Genomic DNA, 21,654 nt, shown 5'->3' on the forward strand with positions numbered 1-21,654 from the left:
GTTTATTTGTTGGTACAAGCCACAAGCTTTTGGAGCGCTGCTCCTTCACCAGGTGAGTGGGAGTTCTGTTCACAAACAGGGCATATAAAGACACAAACTCAATTTACAAAATAATGGTTGGAATGCGAGTCTTTACAGGTAATCAAATCTTAAAGGTCTTGATTTAAGACTTACATTTTAAGACTTGATTACCTGTAAAGACTCGCATTCCAACCATTATTTTGTAAATTGAGTTTGTGTCTTTATATGCCCTGTTTGTGAACTGAAATCACACTCACCTGGTGAAGGAGCAGCACTCCGAAAGCTCGTGCTACCAAATAAACCTGTTGGACTTTAACCTGGTGTTGTGAGACTTCTTACTGTGCTTATGGAGCTGGCACAGGCTTGACGGGCCGAAGGGCCTCCTTCTGGGCTGCGCAAGTCTCAGCTTCAACATCCGAGTGAAGGAACGTCTGGATGAAAGCCCGAAGGAGTTAAATCAGTGATGTCGTTGGTTGATTTAGTGGAGCTTTCGGCTGGAGCTGGAAGTCAGGTGACCAGCTGCTCTGCCAAATCTCTGCAGGCTGTTTTTTATTCAATTTATTTTTGCGTAACCGCTGTTAATGCCATAATGCTGATGATATGTTGTGATAGAGCGTTCAGTGGGAAGTAGCTGAGATCAGTTTGGCCATTAGTGGGGCAGTGCGTTGGAATGATGTCTTGTTTTAATTAGGGTCATGAACAATGCCCACTTACAGCAAACTCTCACCTCCTCAACTCATTGCACCGTCACTTTATCCCAGAGAATTCCAGTCTTCGGCGAGAGTGTGGATTTGCCCAACATTTGGGGCATTAAAAAAAAATAATGTTTCCAGCTGTTCTCTAGCAGTTAATCTTTAACTCCTGGTGGGCCCAGGCCAACCCTGTAGGATTGACAGCCATACCAGGATAACATCCACTCTGAACCCAAACAGGACAGGTAGTGGATTCATTGAATTCAATTGAAGTTTTCATTGAATCCCGACATTCGGCCCATCCATTCTGTACTGACTCTCACACAGGGTGCCTTACCCAGGACCTCTGTTCCCGTAGCCCCACACATTTAGCATGGCCAATCCTCCGAAACCTGCACATCTTGGGACACTAAGGGGCAATTTAGCATGGCCAATCTTCCTAACCTGCATATCTTTGGACGCAGAAGGCAATTTAGCATGGCCAATCCACCTTATCTACACATCTTTGGACACCAAGAGGCAGTTTAGCATGGCCAATCAGCTAATTTACACATCTTCGGACACCAAGAGGCAGTTTAGCATGGCCAATCCACCCAATTATACATCTTTGGATACTAAGGGGCAATTTAGCATGGCCAATCCATCTAACGTACACATCTTTGGGCACTAAGGGGCAATTTAGCATGGCCAATCCACCTAACCTACACATCTTTGGACACTAAGGGGCAATTTAGCATGGCCAATCCAGCCAATTTACACATCTTTGGATTCTCAGGGGCAATTTAGCTTGGCCAATCCACCCAACGTACACACCTTTGGACACTAAGGGGCAATTTAACAGCCAATCCACCTAACCTACACAACCTGGGACATAAAGGGGCAATTTAGCATGACCTAACCCGCACATCTTTGGAGTGTGGGAGGAAACTGGAGCACCCGGAGGAAGCCCACGCAGACACTGGGAGAACGTGCAAACTCCACACAGACAGTCACCCGAGGTTGGAATCGAACTCGGGTCCCTGACGCTGTGTGAGGCAGCAGTGCTAACCACTGTGCCACCGTGTCACATGATGGTAAGGGCATGTCTACAAGAGGAGTAAGCGCCCACATGGGTTGTAACCACTTCTGTCAGACACATTGAGGTTATACAGAAACCCCCTCTTGGTGCAGTTATCGAACCTCAGCCAACATGGTTCATAGTTCACAGTGCCGCGTCGAGCTCTCAGGGGCCAAGTTGCCCCAGGTTAAATGAATATTTACTTCCCTGTCAAATACCTGTGCTAATTGGGATGATGATGAGGAGAGTTAGTCGAGCCTCATTCTTCACAGCAATACCTACTTGAAAGGGAAGAGTAATCTGGAGAAAATATCACTTAATCTTGAGTCTCCCCTTCCTTCGTACTGCACAGATGTGTCTTTGGAAGCATATTGGTTCCATGTTTAATTTGATCTTTGTCTCTCACTGGTGTCCCCGTGGATTTGGAGCCCTCCTGCAGCTCAGTGAGGTCACCATTAAGAGTCTGGTCAGTGGAACACTTGGCAAGAGAGTCTTAAAGTGGTTGGGTTTTTTTTCTTGGGAAGAGGGGAAGCGTGAGTGGGGCCCACCTGGATGCTGATCCTAGGCTCTCAATTGGGCAGGCTCTCACCAACTTTTACAGATGCACCATAGAAAGCATTCTTTCTGGTTGTATCACAGCTTGGTATGGGCTCCTGCTCTGCCCAAGACCGCAAGAATCTACAAAGGGTTGTGAATGTAGCCCAATCCATCACACAAACCAGCCTCCCATCCATTGACACTTCCCGCTGCCTTGGAAAAGCAGCCAGCATAATTAAGGACCCCACGCACCCCGGACATTCTCTCTTCCACCTTCTTCCGTATGGAAAAAGATACAAAAGTCTGAGGTCACGTACCAACCGACTCAAGAACAGCTTCTTCCCTGCTGCCATCAGACTTCTGAATGGCCCTACCTTGCATTAAGTTGATCTTTCTCTACACCCTAGCTATGACTGTAATACCACATTCTGCACTCTCTCCTTTCCTTCTCCCCTATGTACTCTATGGGTGGGATTTTACGGCCTTGCTTGTCTCGAAACCGTAAAGTCCTGCCTGAGGTCAACAGACATTTCCATGGTTCGTCCCCTGCGCCCGCTCAGATTCCCGTGGCGGGTGGGATAATAAAATTCTAGCCTACGAATGGTAAGTTTTTGTCAGTTTAGCGCGCAGGAAGCAATACCTTTCACTGAATCCCAATACGTGTGACAATAATAAATCAAATCAAAGACTGTAACACTACATTCTACACCCTTCTCCATTCCTTCTCCCCTATGTACTCTATGAACGGTATACTTTGTCTGTGTTGTGCGCAAGAAACAATACTTTTCACTGTATCCCAATACATGCGACAATAATAAATCAAATCAAAGACTGTAACACTACATTCTACACCATTCTCCTTTCCTTCTCTCCTATGTACTCTATGAACGGTATGCTTTATCTGTGTTGTGCGCAAGAAACAATACTTTTCACTGTATCCCAATACATGTGACAATAATAAATCAAATCAAAGACTGTAACATTGCATTCTCCTTTCCTTCTCCCCTATGTACTCTATGAACGGTATGCTTTGTCTATACAGTGCACAAGAAACAATACTTTTCACTGTTATCCCAATTCATGTGACAATAATAAATCAAATTGAATCGAATCTGCACGCCCGTTGGCCCTGCAGGGTCGGTGGTGGCGGGGGGGGAGTGGGGCGGGTCGGGGGGGAAGGGAGAGGTGGGAGGCCTTCAAATTGACTCCCAGGTCAGGCCTTCGCTCGCACGACTAGGCCGTGAGTAGCTGAGTACGCGGTTGGCTGGCATTTGCCCGTATGTTTAATTATAATAATGTAATTACCAAATCAAGTAAGTGGAACAAGGCAGGAAAACGTGGGAAGCATTCAACAGTTCAGTTTAGCGATCTGAAGCATTCTGTGGCCCTTTGGAGTATTGGTTATTGCATCAGTTCCTTCATACAATCTCAAAGGTTCATAAACTCTCCGCACTCTATCTGTTCCATGACCCAACCCGGATGCGTAATTAAGAGGTAAATTGTGTACTAACTAACAATGGCTTAGAAATACATAAATTGTATCAATGGCTTGCTCAGGGATCAAGGGATATGGTCCTTTGAACAAGTTCAAGAAAGCGCTGACATAAATCGCCCTATTTTCAATAGCCGCAGATAAGATCGGATATCTCTGGACTAGATCTGGGTGGACATCAGGCTGTGTTCCCAGGCCGTCGTGGCTTGATGCTCAAATGTTCCCGCTCTGTGCAAATGAAAGCACGTAGCCCGCAACATTTTATAATGTCCTGTGGTCCGTCAGGCGTAGGGCAGCAATCAGTTGAACGAAGGGGGGGGGGGGCGGGTATGGCTGAGGCGGTGGAGAGGGGGAGGAAGGGGAAGGAGCGGTGGGGGCAACTTACTCCCAAACCATTGTGAAATTAACCACAAGTACCGCCCCCCAAATCCTGGAGTGAAACGATTGGAAAAGGGATTTGGTGGCGTCATGATTTGGAGACAAAGGACATAGCATCCTTACGGTGCCAAAGGAGGCCATTCAGCCCGTCAAGTCTGCACTTACTCTCTCCGACAGAGCATCTCACCTAGGATCACCAACCCTATCTCCAAAACCCCATGCATTTACCCCACTAATCCCCCTAAACTCTACACATCTTTGGACACTAAGGGGCAATTTAGCATGGCCAATCCACCTAACCTGCACATCTTTGGATACCAAGGGCAATTTAGCATGGCCAATCCACCTAACCTGCACATCTTTGGACACCCAGAGGCAATTTAGCATGGCCAATCCCCTAAACGCGACACATCTTTGGATGATCTTTGGCCAATCCGCCTAACCCATCTTTGGAGTGTGGGAGTAAACTGGCGACCTAATGGAAAGCCACACAGACACGGGGAGAACGTGCAAACTCTGCACAGTCACCCAAGGCCGGAATTGAACCCGGGTCCCTGACGCTGTGAGGGAGCAGTGCTAACCACTGTGCCACCGTGCCGCCCTAGGCGCCAATGGATTATAAGGCCATAAGACATAGAAGCAGAATTAGGCCATTTGGCCCATCAAGTCTGATCTACTTGCCATTCAATCATGGTTGATAACCCCATTGTCCCGCCTTTTCCCCGTAACCTTTGATCCCTTCACCAATCAAGAACCTATCTATCCCTATCTTAAATACACTCAGTGACCCGGCCTCCAGAGCCTCCTCTGTGGCAATGAATTCCACACATTCACCACCCTCTGGCTGAAGAGCCCCTTTACTCTGAGGCCGTGCCCTCGGATCCTAGCCTCTCCCACTAATGGAAACGAATTGAAGTACGCACCAATTGAATGGCCATAACTGCATCCACCATGTTGGAGTGGACTCTGCTCCTTTAAGACCGGGGGAGTAAGCAACTGATGCGCAACAAAATGAGCGGGCCAACACGCTCTCAGGAATTCCGACCGCCCTCCATTTCCACACAATGTGGGCAAAAAACTTCCAATGTTTTCATTGGTAGCATTTGTTGAAGATCAGGGCTGTGTAAGATAATTATTCCTCTCTCTCTCTCTCTCCACTAATTCTTGGCTGGATGTTCAAACAGTTCCGTTTGAAAGATGTTAATTGGCACAACATAGGCAAGGCTGATCAAATGCTCCACAGTATCCCACCTTAACAAGGGACGCGACTTTCTGAAGATTTTGTTCCATTAGACTCTGGGGTCGGGGAGGGCTTTAACACAGTCCCCCCCATCTCCCCACACCACCTACCCGCCCCCCCACTCCCCCTCGTGTAAGGAGTTCTAGGCAATTGAAGAGAATCTATGAGGTAAATTGGAGGGAAAATCGATGAGGTAAATTGGAGGGAATTTGCCCACCCTATATGGACTGCAGCGGTTCAAGAAAGTGTCTTTCACCCCAACTGATTTGATTTGATTTATTATTGACATATGTATTAGTATACAGTGAAAAGTATTGTTTCTTGCGCGCTACACACACAAAGCATACCGTCTATAGAGTACGCAGGGGAGAAGGAAAGGAGAGAGTGCAGAATGTAGTGTGACAGTCATAAGAACATAAGAAATAGGAGCAGGAGTAGGCCATCTAGCCCCTCGAGCCTGCCCCGCCATTCAATAAGATCATGGCTGATCTGACGTGGATCAGTACCACTTACCCGCCTGATCCCCATAACCCTTAATTCCCTTACCGATCAGGAATCCATCCATCCGCGCTTTAAACATATTCAGCGAGGTAGCCTCCACCACCTCAGTGGGCAGAGAATTCCAGAGGTTCACCACCCTCTGGGAGAAGAAGTTCCTCCTCAACTCTGTCTTAAACCGACCCCCCTTTATTTTGAGGCTGTGTCCTCTAGTTTTAACTTCCTTACTAAGTGGAAAGAATCTCTCCGCCTCCACCCTATCCAGCCCCCGCATTATCTTATAAGTCTCCATAAGATCCCCCCTCATCCTTCTAAACTCCAACGAGTACAAACCCAATCTCCTCAGCCTCTCCTCATAATCCAAACCCCTCATCTCCGGTATCAACCTGGTGAACCTTCTCTGCACTCCCTCCAATGCCAATATATCCCTCCTCATATAAGGGGACCAATACTGCACACAGTATTCCAGCTGCGGCCTCACCAATGCCCTGTACAGGTGCATCAAGACATCCCTGCTTTTATATTCTATCCCCCTCGCGATATAGGCCAACATCCCATTTGCCTTCTTGATCACCTGTTGTACCTGCAGACTGGGCTTTTGCGTCTCATGCACAAGGACCCCCAGGTCCCTTTGCACGGTAGCATGTTTTAATTTGTTTCCATTGAGATAGTAATCCCATTTGTTATTATTTCCTCCAAAGTGTATAACCTCGCATTTCTCAACGTTATACTCCATTTGCCATATCCTCGCCCACTCACTCAGCCTGTCCAAATCTCTCTGCAGATCTTCTCCGTCCTCCACACGATTCACTTTTCCACTTATCATAGCTAGGGTGTAGAGCAAGATCAGCTTAATATGTGGTCATAGCTAGGGTGTAGAGCAAGATCAGCTTAATATGTGGTCGGTCCATTCAAAAGTCTGACAGCAGCAGGGAAGAAGCTGTTCTTGAGTACGTTGGTATGTGACCTCACACTTTTGTATCTTTTTCCCAAAGGAAGATGTTGGAAGAGAGCATGTCTGGGGTGCGTAGGGTCCTTAATTATGTCCAATTTGCGGGTTAGATGGATTGGCCATGCTAAATTGCCCTTTAGTGTCCAAAGATGTATAGGTTAAATGGATTGGCCATGCTAAATTGCCCCTTAATGTCCAAAGATGTATAGGTTAGGTGGATTGGCCATGCTAAATTGCCCCTTAGTGTTGGGGGACTAGCTAGGGTAGATGCATGGGCATGTGGGGTTTGGGCCTGTGTGGGATTGTGGTCAGTGCAGATATGATGGGCCGAATGGCCTCCTTCTGCTTTGTAGGATTCTATGATTATGCTGGCTGCTTTCCTGAGGCAGCGGGAAGTGTAGACAGAGTCAATGGATGGGAGGCTGATTTGCGTGACGGACGGGGCTGCGTTCACAAACCCTTTATAGTTTCTTGCCATCTTGGTCAAAGCACGAGCCATCCAAGCTGTGATATATCTGGAAAAAATGCTTTCCATGGAGCATCTTTAAAAATTGGTGAGAGCTGTAGCAGACATGCCAAATTTTCTTAGTCTTCTGAGGAAGTAGAGGTGTTGGTGGGCTTTCTTAACTATAGCGCTGGCGCGGAGGGACCAGGACAGGTTGTTGGTGATCTGGACATCTAGAAACTTGAAGCTCTCGACCATTTCCACTTCATCCCCGTTGGTGTAGATAGAGGCACGTTCTCCACTACGCTTCCTGAAGTCGATGACTTTGTTTTACTGACATTGAAATCAAGGTAGACCAATATCAATCTTCAATTCCAAATGGGACATGCATTGTGTGAGTGGGAGAAATTCTCTTTTCCTTCTCGTTGTACCCTCGAGCCAACTGAGCGAAAAGAAAGAGCAAATTGTTGGCATTATTTCTTGAGAAAGGCAATCTTGGGAAGAAGGGATTGGAGGAGCAATAAAGAACAAAGTACAAAGAAAAGTACAGCCCAGGAACAGGCCCTCCAAGCCTGTGCCAATCATGATGCCTGAACTAAACATAAAAAAAACCTGCCCTTATTCGGTCCGTATCCCTCTATTCCCTCCATACTCAAGTACCCATCCAGATACCTCTTAAATATTGCTAAAGTACCTGCTTCCACCACCTCCTCTGGCAGCGTGTTTCAAGCACCCTCCGCTCTCTGCGTGAAAAACATCCCCCACTCGGGGCGGCATGGTGGCACAGTGGTTAGCACTGTTGCCTCACAGCACCAAGCTCCCGGTTCGATTCCTGGCTTGGATCACCGTCTGTGTGGTGCCTGCATGTTCTCCCCGTGTCTGCGTGGGTTTCCTCCGGGTGTTCCGGTTTCCTCCCACAGTCCGAAAGACATTAGGTGCATTGGCCATGCTAAATTCTCCATCAGACTAGGTTGATTCCGGAGTTGTGAGGGTTGGCTTATGAGGAGACACTGAGTAGAGTGGGACTTTACTCATTGGAAGTTAGAAGGATGAGGGGGAATCTTATAGGAACATGTAAGATTATGAAGGGAATAGATAAGAAAGAAGGAGGGAGGTTGTTTCCACTGGCAGGTGAAATTAGAACTAGGGGGCATGGCCTCAAAATAAGGGGAAGCAGATTTAGGACTGAGTTGAGGAGGAACTTCTTCAGCTAAAGGGTTGTGAATCTGTGGAATTCCCTGCCCAGTGAAGCAGTTGAGTCCACCTCGTTGAATGTTTTTAAGGCAAGGATAGATAGATTTTTGAACAGTGAAGGAATTAAGGGTTATGGTGAGCGGGCGGGTAAGTGGAGCCGAGTCCACAAAAAGATCAGCCATGATCTTATTGAATGGCGGAGCAGGCTTGAGGGGCTAGATGGCCTACTCCTGCTCCTAGTTCTTATGCTGTTATGTACCCGAACAGGTGCAGGAGTGTGGCGAGTAGGGAATTTTCACAGTAACTTCATTGCAGTGTTAATGTAAGCCTACTTGTGGCACTAATAAATAAACTTAAGCTTAAACTTCTCCCTTAAGCTTTCCCCTTCTTGCCTTGAACCCATGCCCCCTTGTAATTGATACTTCCACGTTGGGGAAAAATAGCCTCTGACTATCCACCCTGTTGTGGAGTTGCTGGCGTTGGACTGGGATAGGCACAGTAAGAAGTCTCACAACACCAGGTTAAAGTCCAACGGGTTTATTTGGAGCTTTCGGAGCGCTACCCCTTCATCAGGTGAGTGAAGAGTTGTGTTCACAAACAGGGCATATATCGACACAAACTCGCATAGACTCGCATTCCAACCATTATCTTGTAATTGAGTCTGTGCCTATATATGCCCTGTTTGTGAACCCAACTCTTCACTCGCCTGATGAAGGAGCAGCGCTCCGAAAGCTCGTGCCACCAAATAAACCTGTTGGACTTTAACCTGGTGTTGTGAGGCTACTTACTGTATCCACCCTGTCCATGCAACTGTGTTGTAAAAGGAGGCACTCACGACCATGAGGAGTTAGTGAAATGCATAGCGCTGGGAGGGAAGCTCGGCAAAGACGTGAAAGGGAAAGGAAAGGAGAAATGTGATATTAGAGTGAGATGAAGAGAGTTGGGGAGGGGAGAATGTGGAGCAGATGGGCTGAATGGCCTGCTCCCGGGAGTAAACACAGCATTATCCATTTAATATCCTTGCAGCTCATAAAGAGGTTTGTGGTGAGGCTTTTTTTGCGAGTTTAAGTTCGGCCCGGCTTTCAAGGATGTCGACATTGCCAGGGGATTTTTAAGGATTAACACGTGGAAATGCTTTAGTCAACCTTTGTTCAAAATTTTGTTATTCGTATCCCCCCTGTCCAACCCTCTGATGAATTGAATCATTAGCAAGATTCAGCACAAATCTTGACAAGTGGCCACAGAGGGTGGATAAGACACCAATTCTAAGTCGAAACTTTGACTATTGTGCAGTGCGGAATTTGATTTGGTTTGCTATTGTCACATGTATTAGTATACAGTGAAAAGTATTATTTCTTGCGCACTATACAGACAAATCATACTGTTCATAGAGTACATAGGGGAGAAGGAATGGAGAGGGTGCAGAATGTAGTGTTACGGTCATTGATTTGATTTATTATTGTCACATGTATCTGCGTACAGTGAAAAGTATTGTTTCTTGCGCGCTATATAGACTAAACATACCATTCATAGAGTACATAAGGGAGAAGGAAAGGTGAGGGTGCAGAATGTAGAATGTAGAATGATGACTTTGATTTGATTTATTATTGTCACATGTATTCGTTCACAGTGAAAAGTATTGTTTCTTGTGCACTGTACAGACAAAGCATACTGTTCATAGAGAAGGAAAGGGAGAGTGCAGAATGTAGTGTTACAGTCATAGCTAGGGTGTAGAGAAAGATCAACTTAATGCGAGGTAGGTCCATTCAATAGTCTGACAGCAGTAGGAACGAAGCTGTTCTTGAGTCGGTTGGTACGTGACCTCAGACTTTTGTATCTTTTTCCCGACGGAAGAAGGTGGAAGAGAGAATGTCCAGTGTGCGTGGGGTCCTCGATTGTGCTGGCTGCTTTTCCAAGACAGCAGGAAGTGTAGACAGAGTCAATGGATGGGAGGCTGGTTTGTGTGATGGACTGGGCTACATTCACGACCTTTTGTAGTTCCTTGCGGTCTTGGGCAGAGCAGGAGCCATACCAAGCTGTGATACAACCAGAAATAATGCTTTCTCTGGTGCGTCTGTAAAATTTGGTGAGAGTCGTAGCTGACATGCCAAATTTCCTTCGTCTTCTGAGAAAGTAGAGACATTGGTGGGCTTTCTTAACTTTAGTGTCAGCATGGGGGGACCTGGACAGGTTGTTAGTGATCTGGACACCTAAAAACCTGAAGCTCTTGACAATTTCTACTTCGTCAGGGGAGGGGGGATGCATTGTGGGATGGATGGGGTGGGGGGGTGTGGAATGGCACTTAAAAAGCTGCAACCCCGTACCCACACAGCAATCCTCAATCCCCCTGCCCCCCGCCGCAGCCGCTAACATTTAACCCTGTCCTTGGGCGACCAACTCGCTCGAGGCAAACTCTGGCTCAGATCCATGGATTGCTTTTTTTGGGAAGATTAGAAGGTGGCTGGGGGAGGGCCTTGAGGCGAGGGAAAGCTTCTCACGGCTTGCGCCGGGCTAGTCTTGGGCAGCACGGTGGCACAGTGGTTAGCACTGCTGCCTCACAGCGCCAGGGACCCAGGTTCGATTCCCAGCTTGGGCCACTGTCTGTGTGGAGTTTGCACATTCTCCCCGTGTCTGTATGGGTTTCCTCCGGGTGCTCCGGTTTCCTCCCACAGTCCGAAGATTTGTAGGCTAGGGGGATTGGCCATGATAAATTGCCCCCTAGTGTCCTAAATTGTGCAGTTAGGGGGATTGGCCATGATAAATTGCCCCTTAGTGTCCCAAGAGGTGCAGGTTCGGTGGATTGTCCATGCTAAGTTGCCCCTCAGTGTGCCAAGATGTGTAGGTTAGTTGGATTGGCCATGCTAAATTGTCCCTTCATGTCCAAAGATGTGCAGGTTATGGTTTATTGGCCATGCTAAATTGCCCCTTAGTGTCCGAAATTGTGTAGGTTCAGGGGATTGGCCATGCTAAATTGTCCCTTAGTGTCCCAAGAGGTGTAGGTTAGGTGGATTGGCCATGCTAAATTGTCCCTTGTCTCAATGTGTGTCGGTTATGGGGATTAGCTGGGAAGATACATGGGGTTATGGGGATAGGGCCTGGGGAAGATGCTCTTTTGGCCAGTAGAGACTCGATGGCCTGAATGGCCTCCTTCCGCACGGTAGGGATTCGATGATTTGATGAGTGGAAAAGAAGGGAACATGGATCTGTTGCAAATGTGCAGAAAGCAGCGTCTGTCCAAACACCTCAGACACCAGGCCACACATTTCTGGACAAATAAAGCAAAGGATGTCCTTGCTATAGGGGGAGTACAGCGAAGGTTTACCAGGCTGATTCCTGGGATGGCAGGTCTGTCATATAAGGAGAGGTTAAGTCGGTTAGGATTATATTCACTGGAGTTTAGAAGAGTGAGAGGGGATCTCATAGAAACTCATAAAATTGTAACAGGATTAGGCAGGGTGGATTCAGAAAGAATGTTCCCGATGGTGGGGGGAGTCCAGAACTAGGGGTCATAGTTTGGGGATAAGGGGTAAACCTTTTAGAACTGAGGTGAGGAGAAATTTCTTCACCCAGAGGGTGGTGAATGTGTGGAATTCACTCCCACAGAAAGTAGTTGAGGCCAAAACATTGTGTGATTTCAAGAAGAAATTAGATATAGCTCTTGGGGCTAAAGGGATCAAGGGATATGGGGGGAAGGGGTGATCAGGATATTGAATTTGATGATCAGCCATGATCATAATGAATGGTGGAGCAGGCTTGAAGGGCCGAATGGCCTCCTCCTGCTTCTAGTTTCTATGTTTCTAAACCTCAGTGTAACCCAAACCAGAGGGTTGTCTAAGAGTGAAATAGAATCATACTCTCTCGAATTCTGCTGTTCGTGACAATTATTATTCTAGGTGTCACTTCGTCGTTCTTTAAATAACGGTGTTGAGTGATTGTTTACAATAGCTCGACTAATTAAGCAGCACTATGGTGGTCTAATGGTTTTGTTACCAGATTTAGTATCGACAGATCAGCCTAATGAAACAGCGACACATGTTCAAATCCCACCATGGTAGAGACTCCAATAAAAGACAGTAACAATGATGGAGACAGACTGGACTGTTGTAATCGCGTTCAGTCACACCCTCCTGGGAGAGAAATCTGCCATCTTTCACCGGTCAGGTCTACCCATGACTCCAGAAGCCACTGAGTTGGGATCAACTAGAGCCATTAATGGGTGGGTCATAAATGTTGGCCATTGCCACTGACACTCACCCTGTGAACGATTCGATAGAGAAATGAAATGAAGTTTCATAGAATCCCTGCAGTGCAGAAGGAGTCCATTCGGCCCATTGAGTCTGACGGAGTATCTCACCCAGGCCCTCTGCCCTGCCCTATCCCCACAACCCCACACATTTAAGAACAAAGAACAAAGAAAATTACAGCACAGGAGCAGGCCCTTCGGCCCTCCAAGCCTGCACCAACCATGCTGCCCATCTGAACTAAAACTTCCTACGCTTCCGGAGACCATATCCCTCTATTCCCATCTCATTCATGTACTTGTCAAGACGCCCCTTAAATGTCACTACCGCTTCCACTACCTCCCCTGGCAACGGGTTCCAGGCATCCACCACTCTCTGTGTAAAACATCTGCCTCGTGCATCTCTTTTAAAACTTCCCCCTCGCACCTTAAACCTATGCCCCCGAGTAATTGACTATCCACTCTGTCCCTGCCTCTCATAATCTTGTAGGCTTCTATCAGGTCTCCCCTCAACCTCCGTCGCTCCAGTGAGAACAAACCAAGTTTCTCCAACCTCCCCTCATAGCTAATGCCATCCATACCAGGCAACATCCTGGTAAATCTTTTCTGTACCCTCTCCAAAGCCTCCACATCCTTCTGGTAGTGTGGTGACCAGAATTGAACACTATATTCCAAGTACGGCCTCACTAAGGTTCTATAAAGCGTCAACATGACTTGCCAATTTTTAAACTCAATACCCCGGCCGATGAAGGCAAGCATGCCGTATGCCTTCTTGACTACCTTCTCCACCTGCATTGCCACTTTCAGTGGCCTGTGCACCTGTACACCCAGATCCCTTTGCCTATCAGTACTTCTAAGGGTTCTGCCATTTCCTGTATATTTCCTATCTGTATTAGACTTTCCACAATGCATTACCTCACATTTGTCCAGATTAAACTCCACCTGCCGTCTCTCCGCCCAAGTCTTCAACTGGTCTATATCCTGCTGTATCATCTGATGGTCCTCATCGCTATCCGCAAATCCACCAACCTTTGTGTCGTCCGCAAACGTACTAATCAATCCAGTTACATTTTCCTCCAAATCATTTATATATATTACAAACAGCAAAGGTCCCAGCACTGATCCCTGAGGAATGCCACTTGTCACAGCCCTCCATTCAGAAACGCACCCTACCACTGCTCCCCTCTGTCTTCTTTGACTGAGCCAGTTTTGTATCCACCTTGCCAGCTCACCTCTGATCCCACACGACTTCACCTTCTGCACCAGTCTGCCATGAGGGACCTTGTCAAAGGCTTTACTGAAGTCCATGTAGACAACATCCACTGCCCTATCCTCATCAATCATCTTCGTCACTTCCTCGAAAAACTCGATCAAGTTTGTGAGACACGACCTCCCCTTCACAAAACCATGTTGCCTCTCATTAATATATCCACTTATTTCCAAGTGGGAATAAACCCTGTCTCGAAGAATCCACTGACCAATCCATCTAACGCACACTAAGGGGTAATTTAGCATGGCCAATCCACCTAACCTGCACATCTTTGGACAGTAGGAGGCAATTTAGCATGGCAAATCAATCTAATCTGCATATCTTTGCAGTGTGGGAGGAAACCGGAGCACCCGGAGAAACTCACGCTGACACGGGGAGAACGTGCAGACTCCACACAGACAGTGACCCAAGGCGGGAATCGAACCCGGGTCCCTGGCGCTGTGAGGCAGCAGTGCTAACCACTGTGCCACAGTCCAGCCCTGAGGATTGGCTGGCCCGTCACCCGTGACTTCCACCCCTGCAATCCTTCTTTCTCTAAAGCACAGGATATCATCCAAGCTCGCCCGCAGTGAGCAGAGCCCCTCTGGGAAAGGCTACAGAACTCAACAGGAAAAGGTCCCGATTGAGACAGGATGTCAGAGACACGCTTCCTTCAGGCCCATTCTCCAAAAATAAAAGTGTACGATTTCTTTTTAAATAAGGACTGACCTTCTGCACCAATCTTGTTCCACCTTCAAACCAAGTAACAACTTGACTGTTGGCAAAATGTCAAAAATATTTGGGCGGCATGGTGGCACAGTGGTTAGCACTGCTGCCTCACAGCGCCAGGGACCCGGGTTTAATTCATGGCTTGGGGTCACTGTCTGTGCAGAGTCTGCACAGTCTCCCCGTGTCTGCGTGGGTTTCCTCCGGGTGCTCCAGTTTCCTTCCCCAGTCCAAAGATCTGCAGGTTAGGTGGATTGACTTTGCTAAATTGCCCATTAGTGTCCAAAGATCTGCTGGTTAGGTGGATTGGCCATGCTAAATTGCCCCTGAGTGCATAGGGTGCCCAGAACTGTACACAGTGACCAGAACTGCACACAGTGACCAGAACTGTACACAGTGACCAGAACTGTACACAGATGAGCAGAACTGTACACAGTGACCAGAACTGCACACAGTGACCAGAACTGTACACAGTGACCAGAACTGTACACAGTGACCAGAACTGTACACAGTGACCAGAACTGCACACAGATGAGCAGAACTGTACACAGTGACCAGAACTGTACACAGTGACCAGAACTGAACACAGTGACCAGAACTGCACACAGTGACCAGAACTGTACACAGTGACCAGAACTGCACACAGTTGACCAGAACTGAACACTGTTGACCAGAACTGTACACAGTGACCAGAACTGCACACAGATGAGCAGAACTGTACACAGTTGACCAGAACTGTACACAGTGACCAGAACTGTACACAGTGACCAGAACTGTACACAGTTGACCAGAACTGAACACAGTGACCAGAACTGTACACAGTTGACCAGAACTGAACACTGTTGACCAGAACTGTACACAGTGACCAGAACTGCACACAGATGAGCAGAACTGTACACAGTGACCAGAACTGCACACTATTGACCAGAACTGAACACTGTTGACCAGAACCGAACACAGTTGACCAGAACTGTACACAGTGACCAGAACTGCACACAGTGACCAGAACTGCACACAGTGACCAGAACTGTACACAGTGACCAGAACTGTACACAGTGACCAGAACTGCACACAGTGACCAGAACTGCACACAGTGACCAGAACTGCACACAGTGACCAGAACTGTACACAGTGACCAGAACTGTACACAGTGACCAGAACTGCACACAGTGACCAGAACTGCACACAGTGACCAGAACTGTACACAGTGACCAGAACTGCACACAGTGACCAGAACTGCACACAGTGACCAGAACTGTACACAGTGACCAGAACTGCACACAGATGAGCAGAACTGTACACAGTGACCAGAACTGAACACTGTTGACCAGAACCGAACACAGTTGACCAGAACTGTACACAGTGACCAGAACTGCACACAGATGAGCAGAACTGTACACAGTGACCAGAACTGCACACAGTGACCAGAACTGCACACAGTGACCAGAACTGTACACAGTGACCAGAACTGCACACAGATGAGCAGAACTGTACACAGTGACCAGAACTGAACACTGTTGACCAGAACCGAACACAGTTGACCAGAACTGTACACAATTGACCAGAACTGTACACAGTGACCAGAACTGCACACAGATGAGCAGAACTGTACACAGTGACCAGAACTGAACACTGTTGACCAGAACCGAACACTGTTGACCAGAACTGTACACAGTGACCAGAACTGCACACAGATGAGCAGAACTGAACACTGTTGACCAGAACCGAACACAGTTGACCAGAACTGTACACAATTGACCAGAACTGTACACAGTGACCAGAACTGCACACAGTGACCAGAACTGTACACTATTGACCAGAACTGAACACTGTTGACCAGAACCGAACACAATTGACCAGAACTGTACACAGTGACCAGAACTGTACACAGTGACCAGAACTGCACACAGTGACCAGAACTGTACACTATTGACCAGAACTGAACACTGTTGACCAGAACCGAACACAATTGACCAGAACTGTACACAGTGACCAGAACTGTACACAGTGACCAGAACTGTACACAGTGACCAGAACTGCACACAGTGACCAGAGCTGAACACTGTTGACCAGAACCGAACACAATTGACCAGAACCGAACACAATTGACCAGAACTGTACTCTTCCTCCAGCCCAGCGGCCTGTTCTCTTCCACCTCCAGCAATGCCCGCCTTGGGAATTTCCTGCAAGTAGGTGGCACCAGGCCACCTCCATCTCACCTGAACAGTGACGCAGTGGCTAACATGGGAAAAGTGATACCTCTTCTCCAGTGTGGGATCAGCTGGATCGTATCCCTGTGGGCATGCATTCCACTGTGTAACAGGCGAACATCCATTCCTTCCTGTTAGAATTGACTAATCCCTCTTCAAGTTGTGTTAAACTCGGTGTGTTCTGTCAGTTGATCCCCTGCAGTTTTAAAAATTCATTTGTGGGACATGGGCGTCGCTGGCTGGGTCAGCATTTATTGCCCATCCCTAGTTGTGCTTGGAGGGCAGTTGAGAGTCAACCACATTGTTGTGGCTCTGGAGTCACATATAGGCCAGACCGGATAAGGGCAGCAGATTTCCTTTCCTAAAGGAAACAGATGGGTTTTCCTGACAATAATTTCATGGTCATCAGTAGATTCTTAATTCCAGATATTTTTTATTGAATTTAAATTCCCCCATCTGCCGTGGTGGGATTCGAACCCGGGTCCCCAGAACATTAACTGAGTTTCTGGATTAATCGTCTAGTGATAATACCACTAGGCCATCACCTCTACAGTTGGGCAGAGCCTAAAGCAAAGGATACAGGGATGAGTCAGGCCCACATTCTATGCAGTCAGCCACATGCTCTGAGGCGCTGCCATTCACTCGATCTGGTGGGACAGTGCTTCATCCCAATTCCACAAGTCGGTTTCCTCTTTCAGACAAACTTTGGGACCCGATCCACTTGCTTCCCTCATCATTTTCCTTTGTTCCGGCATCTCTCTCTGAAGTCGATCCCTCACAAATTTTGCTGGTTTTGACTTCAGTTAATATTCATCCATCTCAGCACACGAGCCGTGTGTTCCTAGCTCCCTCAGTGGGTGGGGGAATCTCCGGTCTCGTCCGTGGCGGGACCCTTCGTCGTGGGCGGGGACGGAAAATTAAGCGTTCCAGGCAAAACTCCGTTCACTGGAGAATCTCTGCCACGAACGAGGTCAGAGGATTTCGGCTTGTGTGTGGCGTGGGAATGGCACCCCGTGTTCATTAGAGGGTGTAATGATAGTAGAGTGATTGATATAGATATAGTGGTTAGCACTGCTGCCTCACAGTGCTGGGGACCCTGATTCAATTCCGGCCTTGGGTGACTGTTTGGAGTTTGCACGTTCTCCCCGTGTCTGCGTGGATTTCCTCTGGGTGCTCCGGTTTCCTCCCACACTCCAAAGATGTGCGGGTTAGGTGGATTGGCCATGCTAAATTGACCCTAGTGTTAGAGGGATTGGCAGAATAAAGATGTGGGGTGACGGGAATAGGGCCTGGGTTACACTGTGTGGGTGCAGGCTCGATGGGCCGAATAGCCTCTTTCTGCACAGTCGGGATTCTATGATTCTGGCTGGAATTCTCCCATCCTGCCCGCCACTGGAATTTTAGCGGGCGGGTTGCGGAGAATGTGAAACCCCACTGACAGGTTGGGTGGGAATTTCCGGCTTTTGGACCAGCGCGGCTGGAGAATTCCGTCCTCTATCTCTTTAGGCCAGCGATGGGCAACCTAGGCTAGTGAGTGGGCCGCATGAGCGGCCCTCCTACATCTCAGTGGGTCACAAGATTGAAATGGGGCGTGTTCACTAACCGTGACCCTGTGAATAAGATTAAATACATTTAATACACGCTGAATATTTCATAATGAGTTACAGAAAATGCTTCACCATTTATATATTAATAGAACTCTCATCAACTCCAAATGGTAAAAACAGAAGAAATATTGATGCTTTGGACACAGAGGGAGCGCAGGGCTCCCACAGTCAGTGTTGTGAGCAATCAGCACACACCTCACTTCACTCACCCTCGCTTTACGGGCGAATCGCTTCAGTCACACCGGCAGGAAAAAAAACTACACGGACAGGAATCAGCGGAATGCGGCAACCCTGTGTGCTGGGACAACGGTCAACACAATGTCTCGTGGGGGCCTCACTCGGAACCCAGATAGGACCATTTGACCCGCAGATTGCTCACCCACTGATTTAGAGGGGAGGAGAAAAGTTGTTAGTAGCTCACTTTATATCCCTTTGCTTCAGAGCAGGGAAAACTCTTTGATTTGATTTATTATTGTTACGTGTATTGGGATACAGTGAAAAGTATTGTTTCTTGCGCGCTATACAGACTAGGCATACCATTCATAGAGTACATAGGTTTGATTTATTATTGTCACATGTATTGGGATACAGTGAAAAGTATTCTGTCTTGCGCGCTATACAGACAAAGCATAGCATTCATAGAGTACAAAGGTTTGATTTATTATTGTTACGTGTATTGGGATACAGTGAAAAGTATTGTTTCTTGCGCGCGATACAGACAAAGCATACCGTTCATAGAGAAGGAAAGGAGAGAGTGCAGAATGTAGCATTACAGTCATAGCTAGGGTGTAGAGAAAGAGCAACTTAATGCAAGGTAGGTCCATTCAAAAGTCTGACGGCAGCAGGGAAGAAGCTGTTCTTGAGTCGCTTGGTACGTGACGTCAGATTTTTGTATCTTTTTCCCGACGGAAGAAGGTGGAAGAGAGTATGTTCGGGGTGTGTGGGGTTCTTTATTATGCTGGCTGCTTTGCCGAGGCAGCGGGAAGTGTCGACAGTGTCAATGGATGGGAGGCTGGTTTGTGTGATGGACTGGGCTTCATTCACGACCCATTGTAGTTTCTTGCGGTCTTGGGCAGAGCAGGAGCCATACCAAGCTGTGATACAACCAGAAAGAATGCTTTCTATGGTGCATCTATAAAAGTTGGTGAGAGTCGTAGCTGACATGCCAAATTTCCTTAGTGTTCTGAGAAAGTAGAGGTGTTGGTGGGCTTTCTTAACTTTAGTGTCAGCATGGGGGGACCAGGACAGGTTGTTGGTGATTTGGACACCGAAAAACTTGAAGCTCTCGACCCTTTCTACTTCGTTCCCGTTGATGTTGGGGCATGTTCTCCACTACGCTTCCTGAAGTCGATGAGAATCTTTGTCCAGGCCTTCAGGATGTTGTTAACCCGAGAAACGTGAGCATGGCTGAGCGCTCAGGCTCCGAGTGGGGCTACTTGGAAGTGCGTGGGGGAAACTCTTAGCACTAAAGCTATCAGATTGGTTGTGTCTTAGTTTTACTGACATTGAGGGAGAGATTATTGTTGCCGCACCAGTTCACCAGATTCTCTATCTCATTCCTGTACTCCGTCTCGTCATCGTTTGAGATCCGACCCACTATGGTGGTGTCATCAACAGATTTGAAACTGGAGGGGAATTTGGCCGCACAGTCATAGGTGTATAAGGAGTATAGTAATGGGGCTGAGGACACAGCCTTGTGGGGCACCGGTGTTGAGGATGATCGTGGAGGAGGTGTTGTTGCCGATCCTTACTGATTGTGGTCTGTGAGTTAGAAAGTCTAGGATCCAGTGGCAGAGGATCCTGGAAAAGGTATGAAGATAGATTCAGCCAAAGAGGGTTGAAGGAGACTTTTGAAATATTAAACACTCCATTCTACGTTGAGGTCCCAGTGGGTGTTTGCCTGGGTAGGAATGTACTGTACAACCGGTGGACTTACCGTGTTAAAGTTTATTTATTGGCGTCCCAAGTAGGTTTACATTCACACTGCAATGAAGTTACTGTGAAAATCCCCCAGTCGCCACACTCCTGTTCGGGTACACTGAGGGAGAATTTTGCATCTGACCAGCACATCTTTCGGACTGTGGGAGGAAACCAGAGTACCCGGAGGAAACCCACGCAGAGAACGTGTAAACTCCGCACGGACAGTGACCCAAAGCCGGGAATCCAGCCCGGGTCCTTGGCGCTGCGAGGCAGCAGCGCTAACCACTGTGCCACTGTGCCGCTCTGGCAATGCCACTGAGCATTCACAGCCTAACCGGGTTGGACCGGGAAGAGGAACAGCAGTGGACAAGAAGGCAGTTTGCCTGGAGGTTTGGCCCAGTGCCGATGTTGGGATGTGGGGAATGAGTCACTGCATCCACGCTCTCACCCCCCCCCCCCCAAGCCAAAAAGCAGCAACGGGAAGATTTGCTTTCTCCTGGGCTGGTCGGGTGAAAATCGGAGGAATATTCAACCGAGGCCTCCTTTCCCGTGCAAGGGTGGGGCTTTTCCTAGCATCCCAAATTCTGGGAATCAGTGGGAATGCCCCTGAATGAACCCCTTCGGTTGAAGCCTGGGATTGAAGCAGTTACTCTTCCTGGATAAGATCCCCGTGGCAGAATTTCAAGGGGGCTTTGAGCAATTATCTGCAAATTGTTCTTGCGTTCTCCTCCTGCCGGCCGGATCTCTCCTGTTTTCAATATACATTCCTCGCAGAATGTCACACACACGTCGAACATTTTCGTAAAACATGCTGTTTTTATTTTAATTTCTGCGCTGACTTCTTGCGGTTCTCAAAAGTGAGAGTGTGCTGTTTGCAATGAAATTCCCCCGCCAGTTCAGACAGAGGCGGAGGGGGGACGCGGTGGTGGCGCAGTGGTATTGTCGCTGGGCTAGTAATGCAGAGACCCCAGTGTGATCCTCTGGGGACCCAGGTTCAAATCCTGTCACAGCAGATGGTGAAATTTGAGTTCAATAAAGAAGCTGGAATTAAAGGTCCACTGGCAATCATAAAACCACTGCTGATTGTCAGGAAAACCCATCTGGTTCACTAATGTAGGATAGATTCAGAAAGAATGTTCCCAATGGTGGGGGGGAGCCCAGAACTAGGGGTCATAGTTTGAGGATAAGGGACTGAA

The 21,654-nt window shown here is 47.8% G+C and overlaps 1 protein-coding gene across 7 annotated transcripts in view; it reads left to right on the top strand.

Moving 5' to 3' along the window:
- Window positions 1-21,654, top strand: part of nfixb (nuclear factor I/Xb) — a 376,438-nt gene that overhangs the window by 180,571 nt on the left and 174,213 nt on the right. The window lies entirely within an intron of this gene.

Source organism: Mustelus asterias, chromosome 19, assembly GCF_964213995.1.
Source record: "Mustelus asterias chromosome 19, sMusAst1.hap1.1, whole genome shotgun sequence".
NCBI lineage: Eukaryota > Metazoa > Chordata > Chondrichthyes > Carcharhiniformes > Triakidae > Mustelus > Mustelus asterias.